Below are 13,370 nucleotides of genomic sequence, written 5' to 3'. Positions count from 1 at the left end.
GGAACAGGGATGGGGGATTTAGGGGGTGGCAAAGGGCGGGCATCAGTAAATTGAGGGACCTGTTTATTGGCGGGAGGTTTGTGGGCCTGGGGGAACTGGAAGATAAATTTGGGCTTCCCCAAGGGAACATGTTCAGATATTTGCAGGTAAAGGCGTTTGCTAGGCGACAGGTAGAGGGATTCCCTTTGCTGCCCTCGCGGGGGACGATGGACAGAGTGCTTTCGGGGGTGTGGGTCGGAGAGGGGAAGGTGTCTGACATCTATAAGGTAATGCAGGAGGTAGAGGAGTCGTCAATGGAGGAGCTGAAGGCTAAATGGGAGGAGGAACTCGGAGAGCAGATAGAGGACGGGACTTGGGCGGATGCCTTGGAGAGAGTCAACTCTTCCTCCTCATTTGCGAGGCTTAGTCTCGTCCAATTTAAGGTGCTGCACCGGGCCCACATGTCCGGGACTAGGATGATTAGGTTCTTTGGGTTGAGGACAGGTGCACCAGTTGTTCGGGGAGTCCAGCGAACCATGCCCATATGTTCTGGGCATGCCCAGCACTGGAAGAATTCTGGAAGGGGGTGGCGGGGACGGTGTCGAAGGTGGTTGGATCCAGGGTCAAGCCAGGGTGGGGACTCGTGATTTTTGGAGTTGCGGTAGAGCCGGGAGTGCAGGAGGCGAAAGAGGCCGGTGTCCTGGCCTTTGCGTCCCTTGTAACCCGACGAAGGATCTTGCTACAGTGGAAGGATGCGAGGCCCCCAAGTGTGGAGACCTGGATCAGTGACATGGCGGGATTTATAAAATTGGAAAGGGTCAAATTTTCCCTGAGAGGATCAATACAAGGGTTCTATAAATGATGGCAGCCTTTTCTGGACTTCCTGGCTCAAAGATGGGGGTATCTTGGTCAATAGCAGCAGCAACCCGGGGAGGGGCGGGGGGGGGGGAAGGGGGGGTGTTCCTTATTGTAGTTTCTATTATGGAACTTAATACTGTGTTAATTTGCGTTGTTGTTAAAATGCTGTGTTGTTCATGGAGGTGGGGCGAATGTTTAGGATTGCTAATATTATTGTTATTTTTGGTATTTTACTATGGTTCGTTATTGTTGTATAAATTCAAAAAATATTCAATAAAAATTATTTAAAAAAAAAAAAGCATTGTTGCTTCACACCGCCAGGGTCCCGGGTTCGATTCCCGCTTGGGTCACTGTCTCTGCAGAATCTGCACGTTCTCACCATGTCTGCATGGGTTTACTCCGGGTGCCCTGGTTTCTTCCACCTTCTGAAAGGTGTGCTTATTAGGTAAATTGGACATTCTGAATTCCCCCTCAGTGTACCCAAAAAGGCGTCGGAATGTGGTGACTAGGTGATTTTCACCTTCAGTAACTTAATTGCAGTGTTAATGTAAGCCTATTTGTGACACTAATAAAGATTATTACCAAAAGAGGGCACAGATTCAAAATGATTTTCAAAAGAAGTAAATAAAATGTGAGAAAAAGCTTTTTCACACAACGAGTGGTGGGGTCTGGAGTGTACTGCCTGGAAGTGTGGTGGAGATAGGTTCAATAAAGGCATTCAAGAGAGCATTAGATGATTATTTGAATAGAAACGATGTTCAGGGGTACGGGGAAAAGGCAAGGAAATGACACCGAGCCATGATGCTTGTTTGGAGACTCGGTGCAGACACAATAGACCAAACAATGCTGATATTCTGCAATCCAGTATTGCCAATTTCTACCTTGTCAGTCTACTCTTGATCATCAGTAAAATGGTGAAAAGTGTTGCCGACAATGCTATCAACTAACCTGTTCTTCAATGCCAAAATTGGGTTCATTCAGGGCCACTCGGCTCCAGACCTCAATACAACCTTTGATTAAATATGGACAAAAGAGCATGGACAATTCCTCAGTGTTCATTTGCTACTCCTCAGGCGCTGAAGCAGTTCTTGCCAGCATGAAGCAAGGACCTGGACAACATTCAGACTTGGGCTAATAAGTGCCAATAACATTCACATCACAAAAGTACCAGGCAATGACCATCTCCAACAAGAGAGAATCCAACCATCTCCCCATGACATTCAATGACATTATCACCACTGTATTGCCCACTATCAACATTCCGGTAGTTACCGTTCACTAGAAACTGAACTGGGCTATGATTTCAAATAACACTCAAGAAACTTGACACCATCCAGCACAAAACAGCCCACTTAATCGACACCCCATTTGTGCCAATTTAATTTAATTTAATTTAATTTTTCATTCAATAAACATTCATTACCTCCACCGGCGCACAAAATGCAATCCAGTCCGACAGAAACTCCGCAATAATGCTTCGACATTACTCCCAAAGCTGTGATCTCACCCATCTAGAAGAAAGGTGGCAACATCACCCCTTGCAAATTCCTCTCCAAGCCACATATGATCCTGACTTGGAACTACATTGTAATTTTTTCACTGTTACTGGGTCAAAAACCTGAAATTTCCTTCCGAACAGCACTGCGGGTACACCGACTGCAGCAGTTTCAGAAGCTGGCTAACCACCACCTTTTCAAAGGCAATTCAAAATGAACAATAAATGCTGGCCTGTCCAGCAGCACTCCTATCCCATGAGTCAACCCCCCCCCAAAAAGTGGTGGAGCAAATGAAATCTGGGATGCTCAAGAGATCAGAGTTAGAGGAACACTGATATCTTGGAGGATTGCGGGTTTGGAGAAGATTACCGAAATAGGGAATGCCAAGTTCGTGGAGAGAATTTTGGGGGGGGGGGATGAAAACTTTAAAATTTTGGTGTTGCTCAACTGGATGTTAGTGTAGGACAGAAAAAGCTGGGGGGATGGATGAACAGGACTTGGTACAAGTAAAGACATGACCAGCATAATAGGAATGGCACAGTTCAGAGATGCGCACAAATAATGACAGCAAAATGGATGAAGTATTACATGGTTACTTTATGAGGGAGAAAACTAAGATGTTAGATACGGCAGTGGAAGAAGGGACCAATAGAAAAATAAAGACATTTAAGATAAAAAGGGTCTTGAATTCTGGACTTTATCTTCACGTGGGCATTTGGTGAAGTGATTATTTAGATTCTGAATGGACCCATTACAAGTACTGCCTCGGAATGAGTGCACATCATTCCTGTAGCTCAGTAAGGCAACCTAGGTTAGTGAGTGGGCCGCATGAGTAGCCCTTCATCTCTGTGGGCTGCAAGATTGAAATGGGGCTTGTTCACTCGCCATGACCTCACGAAGAAGATTAAACACATTTATTACTTGCTGAATATTTCATAATGAATTATAGAAAATACTTAATCATTTATATATTAATAGAACTGTCATCAACTTCCAAGTGGTAAAAACAAAATAAATATTTGAAATTTGGACGTAGAGGGAGCGCACGGCTCTCACGGTCAATGATGTGCGTAATCAGCATGCGCCTCACTTCACTTGCCCTTGCTTTACGTGCAAATCACTTCAGGTATACCAGGAGGAGAAAACTACGCAGATGGAAATCAACAGAATGTGGCAACCCTGCATGCGGGCAAAGGTCAACAAAATCTCTCATGGGCTGCACTCAGAACCCAGATGGGCTGCAAGTGGCCCGGGGAGGCTGCTGGTTGCCCACCACTGCTATGATCTGTAACTAGCCGTCGAGGTGATGGCTGTAGAACACCAAATAAAACGTGGGCGACAGGGTTTAGAGGGAATTTATAAGACATGGCACACAAATCTGTGATGATGGCTGCCCCTTTGTCCCTCAGTCAACATTTCATGTGATGCTAGGAAGTGGACAGATGGGAGGCAGCACAAGACAAAAGGCAGACTTTTTTTTATCAGTGCTTCCTGCATAGCCTCCAACAATAAGAAATAGGGTCAACTTTGTAGCTCAGGGTTCATGAGGCAAACTCGAGCACCTCTATCCACATGTACTAATTAATTACAGACCAGGGATTGAACTTGATATATTCTTGGTTTACACAAGGTGGTGGCTATTGTTTTTTGACTGATTTTTATTTACCTACTGGATCCTTGAAATTATTTTGTTAATATCTGTCCCTGTCTTATCATTGGAGTTTACGTTTCTTTTTCCACTTCAGTCTTACTAGACTGGCTTTGTGTGGAAAATGAATTGTTTTTCCACGTTGTAATCCTTTAATAGTGTGTCACATGGATATTTATTGCACAACCCTTTGTTGTTGTGACTTTCAGGGTGCTCATGGGGAATGCGACAGAGGGCAACTATTATGTTACTGGTGTTTCAAGCATAAAATCTGTCCAGGTTACAATACTCTCTGACATGCATGTGGAAACATTCTTAAGGTGTTAAGTTGACATCAGTATGCTTTGTGATGTTCTGTGGCCGTGTAAATGCTAAATGATTGATTAAAATGTTTCATAGAACGTACTTGCATCGGAGCCTGACATGAAGTGCACTTTTATAATAGTTATCTTTGGCCACAGAGTTAAGATGCTAATCTTTCACTGCATTAATCAAACAATTTTTTTTTCTGAAGAGGGAGTGGAAACAAAGTTACTGAACAAATTCAGGAAATGTCACAACTGGGCAAATGTCACCAGTAGGCTGATTGCCAGCAAGTATTAATGTCACCTTGATAGCTAAAGGGTCTTCGGAAGGTCTTGCATCATTTCATAAAGCTTACTGTCAGTGGAAAGTTCAAGCAATTTAGGCTGATCATTTGATGAGGTTCTGGTCTTGAATTCTGGCATCTGTTAACATGGGATTTTAAAAATATGTCTGCAAGCACATTTTATTATTTTTCAGAAGTGGGCAGGGTATATTTTCTTCCGTTTGGCTCATGTTAGCAAACAAGGTCAGGATGAACATGAAGCTGACTTTGTCAGGGTACAAGGGAGCCAGTGGCGTAGAGTCACTGGACTACTAACCCAGACACCCAAGACAATGTTCTGGGACCCGGGTTTGAATCCCACCATGGTGTAATTTGTATTCAATAAAGTACAGTCTGGAATTAAAAGTCTAATGATGATTATGAAACCGTTGTTTGTAAAACTCCATGTGGTAATGTTCTTTAGGGAAAGAAATCTGCCATCCTTATCTGGTCTGGCCTACATGTGACTCCAGACCTGCTCCTCAGCAACGCAGATGACTCTTAAATGGCCTCTGAAATGGCCTAGCAAACCACTAGGTTCAAGGGAAATTAGGGGTGGGCAACAAATACTGGCCCAGCCAGTGATACCCACATGAATAAACAAAAATACACTTGGACTAGCCTTGGTATTGTCGGGTCCATTTTCAAAATTTATTCAATTTTACTGATGGTCTGTCATACGAATAAAAAAAGAACTCCTGACTTGTTTAAAAAGGAAGTTGATAAAGGCAAAGTTTCACAGGATAACAAGTGGTATGTTTTATGATGATTCCCTTTTAAAGTTGATTGTGTTTGTAAATTGACACCTGAGAGTGTGACTTCCATAGAATGCTGTTGAAGGTAGTGTGATCTTGTTACCTCGGGTTTACCTACAACATACCTTACTGGGAGAGGGCAGTTTCAGATAAATAAATCACTGAATAATATTGACCCTATTGTTTGTGAGCACGCGTAAGTAATCGGCCTAAATCTCAAAGTTCTTAATTTGTCATGGATTATATTTGTTGCACTTACTCTTGCCGCTAGATTAACCCAAAAGAAGAGAACATGCAAAAATATGTTTCCATGAGGAAGTACTTTGGTGAGCTGCTGTAAGACGTTGGAAAGCCAATACTGAAAGCGGAGTGGAGTGAGGAGGGTGGAGAGTACTGAAAGGTAGATTGAGGAACAGGTTGTGTGAGAGTAGTTGAAATAAGAGAAAGATCATTACATTATGCCAGCAGGTGGGTATGTGAAGAACATTGGTGCTACAGCAAATGACCAGCAGTTTTGCTGTCGATCTCTCCTGCTTTATGAACTTATTGTAATCAATGAGGAATCCTGAAAAGTGGGTCAAAAGTAGTTGATTTCCCACTCGGTTAGGAAATACAGTATCTAAGCAACAGTTCAAGTCCCAACTGGGACCATCCTGAGATGCTGGCTTTTTCCTGGGCTGGCTTTTATCTTGGGGAATTAACAAGCCCATTGTGGGGCTTGCATCTCTCAGCAGGGGAGCTCATACTACACGAGCCCCAAAGGGAGATAATTGGGTCGTCCCCGTGGGTCTCGTGGGGGGTTTTAACAGAAGTACTGAGAAGTTTGAATTTAACTAAACTAAGTTAACTAAAACCGTGGCAGCTGTTTTTGCAGCTGTTTGCAAGTTTAGTACTTGTACAAAGAGATAAACTACTTCAGCTGAACTGTATGTATAACAAAGAAAGTAGGTTGTTAATTAGAACCTTCGTAGTAATCAATAATTTAACATTAGAATGTCAAATCCCAAGTATGGGTACTGGATATAACCATGTGCCTGAGAGATCAAACGGTAACTAAGAAAGATTGTTATATTATATTTGTAAAAATTGCACTTGTGCTCGAAGCACTACTGCAAACTGGCCAAGAGCAGAAAATGGCAGGTGATGGGGAAGAAGCAGTGACTGGGGAGTGGGAAAATGCAGCATGAAGTCACAGTATAATACAGGACCCAGAATTTGCACTACCGTTAGGCTCAGGATGAGATAAGTAGGGTAACGATAAACATTCAATATAAAACACTGAGAACAAGGGCGGCACGGTGGCGCAAGTGGTTAGCACTGCTACCTACGGCGCTGAGGACTGGGTGCGTTCCCGGCCCCGGGTCACTGTCCGTGTGGAGTTTGAACATTCTCCCTGTGTCTACGTGGTTCTCACCCTACAAGCCAAACATGTGCAGGGTAGGTGGATTGGCCACTCTAAAGTGCCCCTTATTTGGAGGGAAAAAAAACATTGAGAACAATTACCTTTGGCAGAAAGATGACACCCTTTTAAAACCGAGCTAATTTTTTTTCATTCATTGGGTAGTGAGTCTTTGGAACTCTCTTCCTGAGAAGGCAATGGAAGCAGAGCCTCTGAATACTTTTAAAGGTAGAGGTGGATAGATTCTTGGTAAGCAAGGAGGTGAAAGATTATCAGGGGTAGGCAGGTTGCAGACTTGAGGTTACTATCAGATCAGCCATCATATTAAATGGCCGGCAGGCTCGAGGGGCCGAATGGTCAACTGCTCCTTGTTCGTATATTTGTACCACCAATGTGAAAGGCATTGATTTTTAAAAATTTTAGTTTCTACCTAATTAGCCGGCTTTCCTTCCCTTGTCAGCTGTCTTGTCTCTTTCTCTTATTTCACGATTTATTGCAGGGGGGTAAGTTTGTGCGTTGTGGGGCCTGCTGAACAAATTCTGGATAATTTGTTTCCAGACTGGAGAGGTTGCAGTGCAATTGAATCATGGACCTTCAGGTGACATCAGAAACTGCCGAGTGGCATTCAGATTGCATGTCAGTTAAAGCCAGTGATAGATTCATTTGTCGTAATTGGGCAGACATATTGTCCAGACTATATTTTGCTTTAGCATTGATGTAGGCTGATACTCGTATTGCAGGATAATTTAATGTGCAACAGAGCTTCCAGCTGTAACTTTACATGGCAAAATACAGAAGGGTCTCTGATTTGGTGCTGTTTTCACATAGGCAAGTTAGGAAAATCTCCTTGGATTCTTGTTTAAAAAGTTATTTTTTTTTCCCAACGGGGCAACCTCACCCATTCTAGTGAAGAATGTCGGGCTGGATTCTCCGTCCCACCGTGCCAGATTTCTTGGCAATTTTCTGCCAGATTTCTGGTTCAGCACACCGGCGGGATGCTCCGTTTTGCCGGTTGGTCAATGAGATTTCCCACTGTGGGGCAGCCCCACGCCATCGGGAAACCCCTGGGCTGCCGGCAAAATGGAGTATCCCGACGGCAGAGAATCCAGTCCTATGTCTTTTAAAATTCAAAAATTTCCAAGTTTGATATTAACGACTTCCAAGTCTAGATAACCATTAATTTGCGGCACACTTCCTCTCTATATTGCTCCTAGATGTTTTAATTCTCATTGATGTTATTGTAGTACTGACTGTTTTAATACTGCTAGGATGTTTACTGCATTAAATGAATCATTTATTTATGCTACAGATATATTTAAGATTTGACTGGGTAGGATTCAGATTGCTATTTTACCATTACGAGCAGATGGTACTGCAGCTGTGGTGTGACCTTCTGGAATCCTAACAGACAGATGAGTGAAAGAGCTTTACCTTCCACTGATAATAGATTTCCCCTTTGTCTTTCCAATGACTATTATCTGTCTGACTATATACCCCATGCTGTATAGTAATGACACATTTATAGGCCTTCATGTAGCATACATTTATTACTTCCTTTATATTTAAAAATTCCACAGTAACTCTTTATACTGAACCATTAACACCAGTTGAATTATTTTAGTGGCCAATCTGCCAGTTTTGTTAACTCAAGTTAAAATTAATTGCCATGTTGTTGAGACCCACTCAACACTGTTAAACGCTATTTTGTTTTTGATTCTACTTCCCCTTTCCTTTTCTGTTTCCATTTTCTTTGTGTTTTTGTTCTGCCTCTTTGTTGTGTGAGTACACCCATAATTGCATATACTTTGTGTTCTCTCTCTCTTGCACTTGCGCACACATGCACATAGGTATACGCGCACGCACACACGCGCACACACACACACACACACACACACACAAATACACATATGTACACACACATAAACACTATATATACACACACACATATTGTCTCACACACCAGGATTTTCTGGCACCACCTGTGGCAGGGATCGGCGGATGGAAAATTTGACAGACCAGTCAAAGGTCCATTGATTTTGAGTGGGGGTTTCTGGTAGTGATGGGCGGGCGGAACCAGAAACTCCCAGCTACATGCGCACACCCAACACCATTAAAGGGGAATTTTTTATTCTTTTGATCTGTGTGGTTTCTAATCAGCCCCTGCTATTAAAGGAGAATGCCCGATCTTAAAGAACACTAGGTCCTTATGGTTGCTGGTAGTACAAAACATGAGTAGATTGCTGAAAAAAGGCACATGTAGTTGACGTTTTTTTGTCCTGCATTCATTAGGAAATGCACAGTGTAAAGAGACAGCAATTTATACTGCATGAGAGCCGATTGTTTGGCAAATGGATTCTGATTGGCATTTGGCAAATGGACTCTGATTGGTAAAAGCATTGTCATGACGCATGCACCAGTTAAGTGGTGACTGAAAGTTAACTGTCAAGCTTTGTTTAAATTCAGACCAGGTTGACTCTGATTGGCTCAGGCATCCCCCTGAGGCATGAACTATAGAATGGCTGTCGCCTATTTGTTTAGTTAAAAAAGGTGCAATATGTGTACATGTTCTTTCTGCCTGAAAAAGACCGTGCTCTGTGTGTTAATATGTAGCTTGTTTAAACTTGTGGCTGGGTTTTTCTGGGGCCAACATGCCCTTGGGTGGAATTTAATGGCAGAGATGAAAGGGACTGCTCGCCACACGTTTCCTGACTTCCACCACCAATTGCAAAAATCATCTGTCAGCTGAAGGATTTTAAAAAAAAAAGCCCACTCGGCAGGCACAATATGCTGCTGGAGGACTAAATAGGCGGAGAATGGTATTTCAGTGGGAGGAAGTCCTGGGACTGATTAGTGGGTGCTTCTGGAACTGCAAGCATCTACATGGTGAAGGGAAGATGGATGCCGGAGCCAGGAAATCTGGGCCCTTGTGTGCGGGGGGGGGGGGGGGGGGTGGGGCAGGCAGGCAATGTGAAATCAGGGAGTCAAGGGAAGAAAGTGATGGGGTGGGGTAGGCAGCAGGTTCTGGTCCAGCTGGGGAGGCACAATAGGAGTGTAATATCTTGGGGGAGGAGTGCCCCTGATATGCAATGGCTGCCTCCCTACCCCCCCCCCCCCCCCCCCCCCCCCTCCACACACACACACTCGCTCCGGCCTTCCTTTCCGCCTGCACAAAAAAATTATTTCAAAGGCAGAATCCTCACTTCAATCACTTTACGATATGAGCGAGGTGTAACATTGGTTAGGTGGCTTGGGAACAAGCTCAATTGCCCTCTCATTGTTTATTTTAAAATGGCGGACTGGCTGTTGATTTTGGCACCCGCTGCCCACTGTATTATGGAGACTGGGTCAGGGATGGACAGAAGGGCGGGTGGACCTCCTCGTATTTCACCTGTTTTTCCCCAATCGCCCTGCCAAAATCACACCCGTGCTGCTTAGCCCCAGAATCCTCTGGCTCAGAGATGGAGCGCTACCAACTCTGCCATTTGGGCTTCACAATTGTACTTTTCTTGCTGAATAAAAGTGTGCAGGAAAATGACGTCACTCCTCTGCTCTTTACACATGAGTAGGATGACTTGTTACATCTAATGTGCTTGTCTCATTTGCAAAATATACATCCTACTCTGAATTGATACATCGTCTGATGTGGCATAAGCCATCATATTTTGATGACTTGTACTTTTTCAACTAACTTTACGTTTGCTACTTAGAAGAAAATACGATAAAGCGACTCACCACATCACTCACAAATGTTTCAATGCAATATATTACAGTAACTGTGATTGTTATGTAGAGAAATGTGGTCGCCAATCTTTGCACATTCAGATTCCCCATGCAGTAAGGAGGTGAAGGAGCAGTTAATCTCTTTTTTTTTGGTGATGTTAGTTAAGTGCAAATTGCTGACTAGGATACCGGGAGGATTGTGGTTTGATGCCATGAGATATTTCAACACCCAACTGAAACACTGAAATGAACAGAGTTGCTTTGGTTTACCTTCTCAACCAAAGACTACTTTCTCCTTCAACACAATATTTGCTTCAGTGCTGGATGTCAGATCAGATTGTGAGCTCAAAGTTCTTGGTCTGAGGTTGTATCCAATACCTTCTAGCCTGCAGGAGAGAGAACCACTAACTGATCCAAGCTGATACAAATATTGGGCTTCATGTTTGAACGGAAAATGCAATGATTTCCTCAATTTGAGTTGTTTCTTTTTAATTTTTCTGTCCCAAATTCAAAACTTCCCTTTCTCCCCTGGGAAATGTTTCGGCCTAATTTGTGAGTCAAGGTGCAGTGGGATCACTGTTACTTTTTCTTCACGGTAGGGTGGCACAGTGGTTAGCACTGCTGCTTCACGACGCCAGGGACTGTCTGTGTGGAGCCTGCACGTTCTCCCCGGGTTTTCATGGGTTTCCTCTCACTGTCCAAAGATGTGCAGGTTAGGTGGGTTCGCCACGAAATATGCGCGGAGTTGCGGGGAATAGGTTGGGGGAAGTAGGTCTAAGTAGAGAGAAATTAAACTGAATATCGCTTATTGTCACAAGCAGGGTTCAAATTAAGTTACTGTGAAATTAAGTTACTGCTTTTTCGGAGTGGCTGGTATGGGAATTGAACCTGCGCTGCTAGCCTTGTTCTGCTTTACAAGCCAACTGTTTAGCCCACTGTGCTAAACCAGCCCCAGCACTTGTGAGAGTGCTATATTTCAGAGGATCGGTGCAGACCCGATGGGCCGAATGGCTCCCTTCATACTGTAGGGACTCTCTGGATATATTGGGGATCAAAGACTGCTGAAGCTTTCCTGAGGAATGCAGCTGGGCCTGAAAGGGTGCAGCCAATAGCGTGAGTGAGATACCTGGGGGCTCCTGAGATGCGGTGTGGGAGGCTGGGAAACAGCAGATGGTGCTCATTGAGCTCCTGTTCATGTTTCCTCAGCTTTTTGTATTGTTTTCAAATGTATAATTATATTGTCACAGTGCCATCCAGATTATTTACACAGTGCAACGCATTGTTTATACATAGTACATAGTTTGACAAAGAGCTTATGCGTAGCTTTTGGATGATCCAGACAGTTTACATTCATGCTCACTATGTTTATCAAGGGGGGGGGGGGGGAGAAAGAGGAGAGAACAAAGTTGTTTCAGGCGCGTTACTGTAATGGTTGCGTGGTGACTGTCTCCCCACCCCCTCCCCAACTCCCATCCACCCTCTCCTCAACACCTGCTCCCAGCCCTCACCACTTTCTTTGGCTGTGAGCTCATATTTATAACCACCAATTTTTGTTTGCATATTTTATAGCATTCAGAACATCTGCACCACTAACTCCAGTGTTGACAGATTATTCACGAAATCCAGTCGTAAACCGGTCTCATTCAGTTAATTTTACGTGGGCTTCAGTAAAGCACTTTGACACGCTACCACTTCAGGGTGGAAGGCGCAGAATTGGAGTAAAGTTACTGTATTTGATAATAAGTAAGTGGTTGAGTCAGAGAAAACAAAGGTTAGAGGAGCCAAATCTATGTGGAAACAGCTGACTAGTGAGAAGTGGACTGTTCTGCAGCGGTTGTTTCCAATATCTCAAATAACAATCTTGTGTCTGACACACTTCCTAACAGCTCTTTCCATTTTAAATTTCTGTGTCACATTCAGAAAGAAAGACTGCCTGTACATAGCTTATCACGCTGTACATGCATTGACCCTCTCTGTAGAGGTGCTGCAGTGTCAGTTGCTACTGGAGGATATAGTTCCAGGATTTAAAGTCTACACCAGCAGATTCTATGAGAAATGTGGATGTCCCTAATGATTTGGAGCCAGTGGTGGTAATAAGGCTCTTCACATTTTGCCAATAAAGCTAAATTGGGAGGGATCGCAAACCGTGGAGAGCCAAGTGGTTTCAGAAGGAGCAAAGTTTTGGAAGGGAAAGCAACCATGGAATAAGTGGGTAAGTCTTTGAATTATGCCAAGGAAGAGGAATTTATGAGAATTATTAGAAAATGACCAATGTGTAATTGGAGGATTAAAAAAGGCAAACATGGCAAACAAAGAGCAGATCCCAGAAACTGCTAATTCGGCAGTACAAAACCGTGGTGCACTTCTACCGTTTTGATTGTTGCATATAGTGGTGTATACTGAACTATCAGAAAGGATATTCTGACCTTGGACAGAATATAAAGGAGGACATTTAATTTGGCAACAAGAATAGCCCTAATCATGCAGCATTGAAAATTGAAAGTGGAGGATACTATAATTTATTTTTGGCAGACAGGAATGAACAGTGAAGTACTTTATGAAGAAGAATGTTTGATACAGATGCAATAATTATTTTCTGGTCCTGTAGAACTTTAATTCCTAAGGTCATTTGGGCACTTGGAGGTGGAGTGGAGGGAGTAAGTACATCTAGTCATGCAGCATGGGTTAACACACTGCCACAGCTTGGTTGATTGGGTTAGGGAATCAGAGAGGAATTTCCTGGAGATTTTCCTGAAATCGGCATCAAGTTTTTCACCTCTGATATTTTTCTTTTAAAAAAAGTTTTAAACAAAAATTTAGAGTACCCAATTCAACTTTTCTAATGAAGGGGCAATTTAGCGTGGCCAATCCACCTACCCTGCACATC

General features: G+C 43.4%; 1 protein-coding gene across 6 annotated transcripts in view; it reads left to right on the top strand.

Annotated features, from left to right (window-relative positions):
- The window catches only part of stambpl1 (STAM binding protein-like 1), a 98,661-nt gene that overhangs the window by 20,270 nt on the left and 65,021 nt on the right, over positions 1 to 13,370 (top strand). Inside the window, exon 1 of one of the 6 annotated variants that reach the window (XM_038821412.1) lies at positions 12,464 to 12,695. The exons of 3 other annotated variants lie outside the window; for them this stretch is intronic. The gene's annotated coding sequence lies outside the window, so the exon portion shown is untranslated. Of the gene's footprint in view, positions 1 to 12,463; positions 12,696 to 13,370 lie in introns of those variants that run through there. 2 more of the 6 variants (XM_038821414.1, XM_038821416.1) reach the window with 2 other exon arrangements.

Source organism: Scyliorhinus canicula, chromosome 16, assembly GCF_902713615.1.
Source record: "Scyliorhinus canicula chromosome 16, sScyCan1.1, whole genome shotgun sequence".
Classification (NCBI taxonomy): Eukaryota; Metazoa; Chordata; class Chondrichthyes; order Carcharhiniformes; family Scyliorhinidae; genus Scyliorhinus; species Scyliorhinus canicula.
Note: the sequence above shows the minus strand (reverse complement) of the source record. Positions and strands in the feature narration are given on the sequence as shown.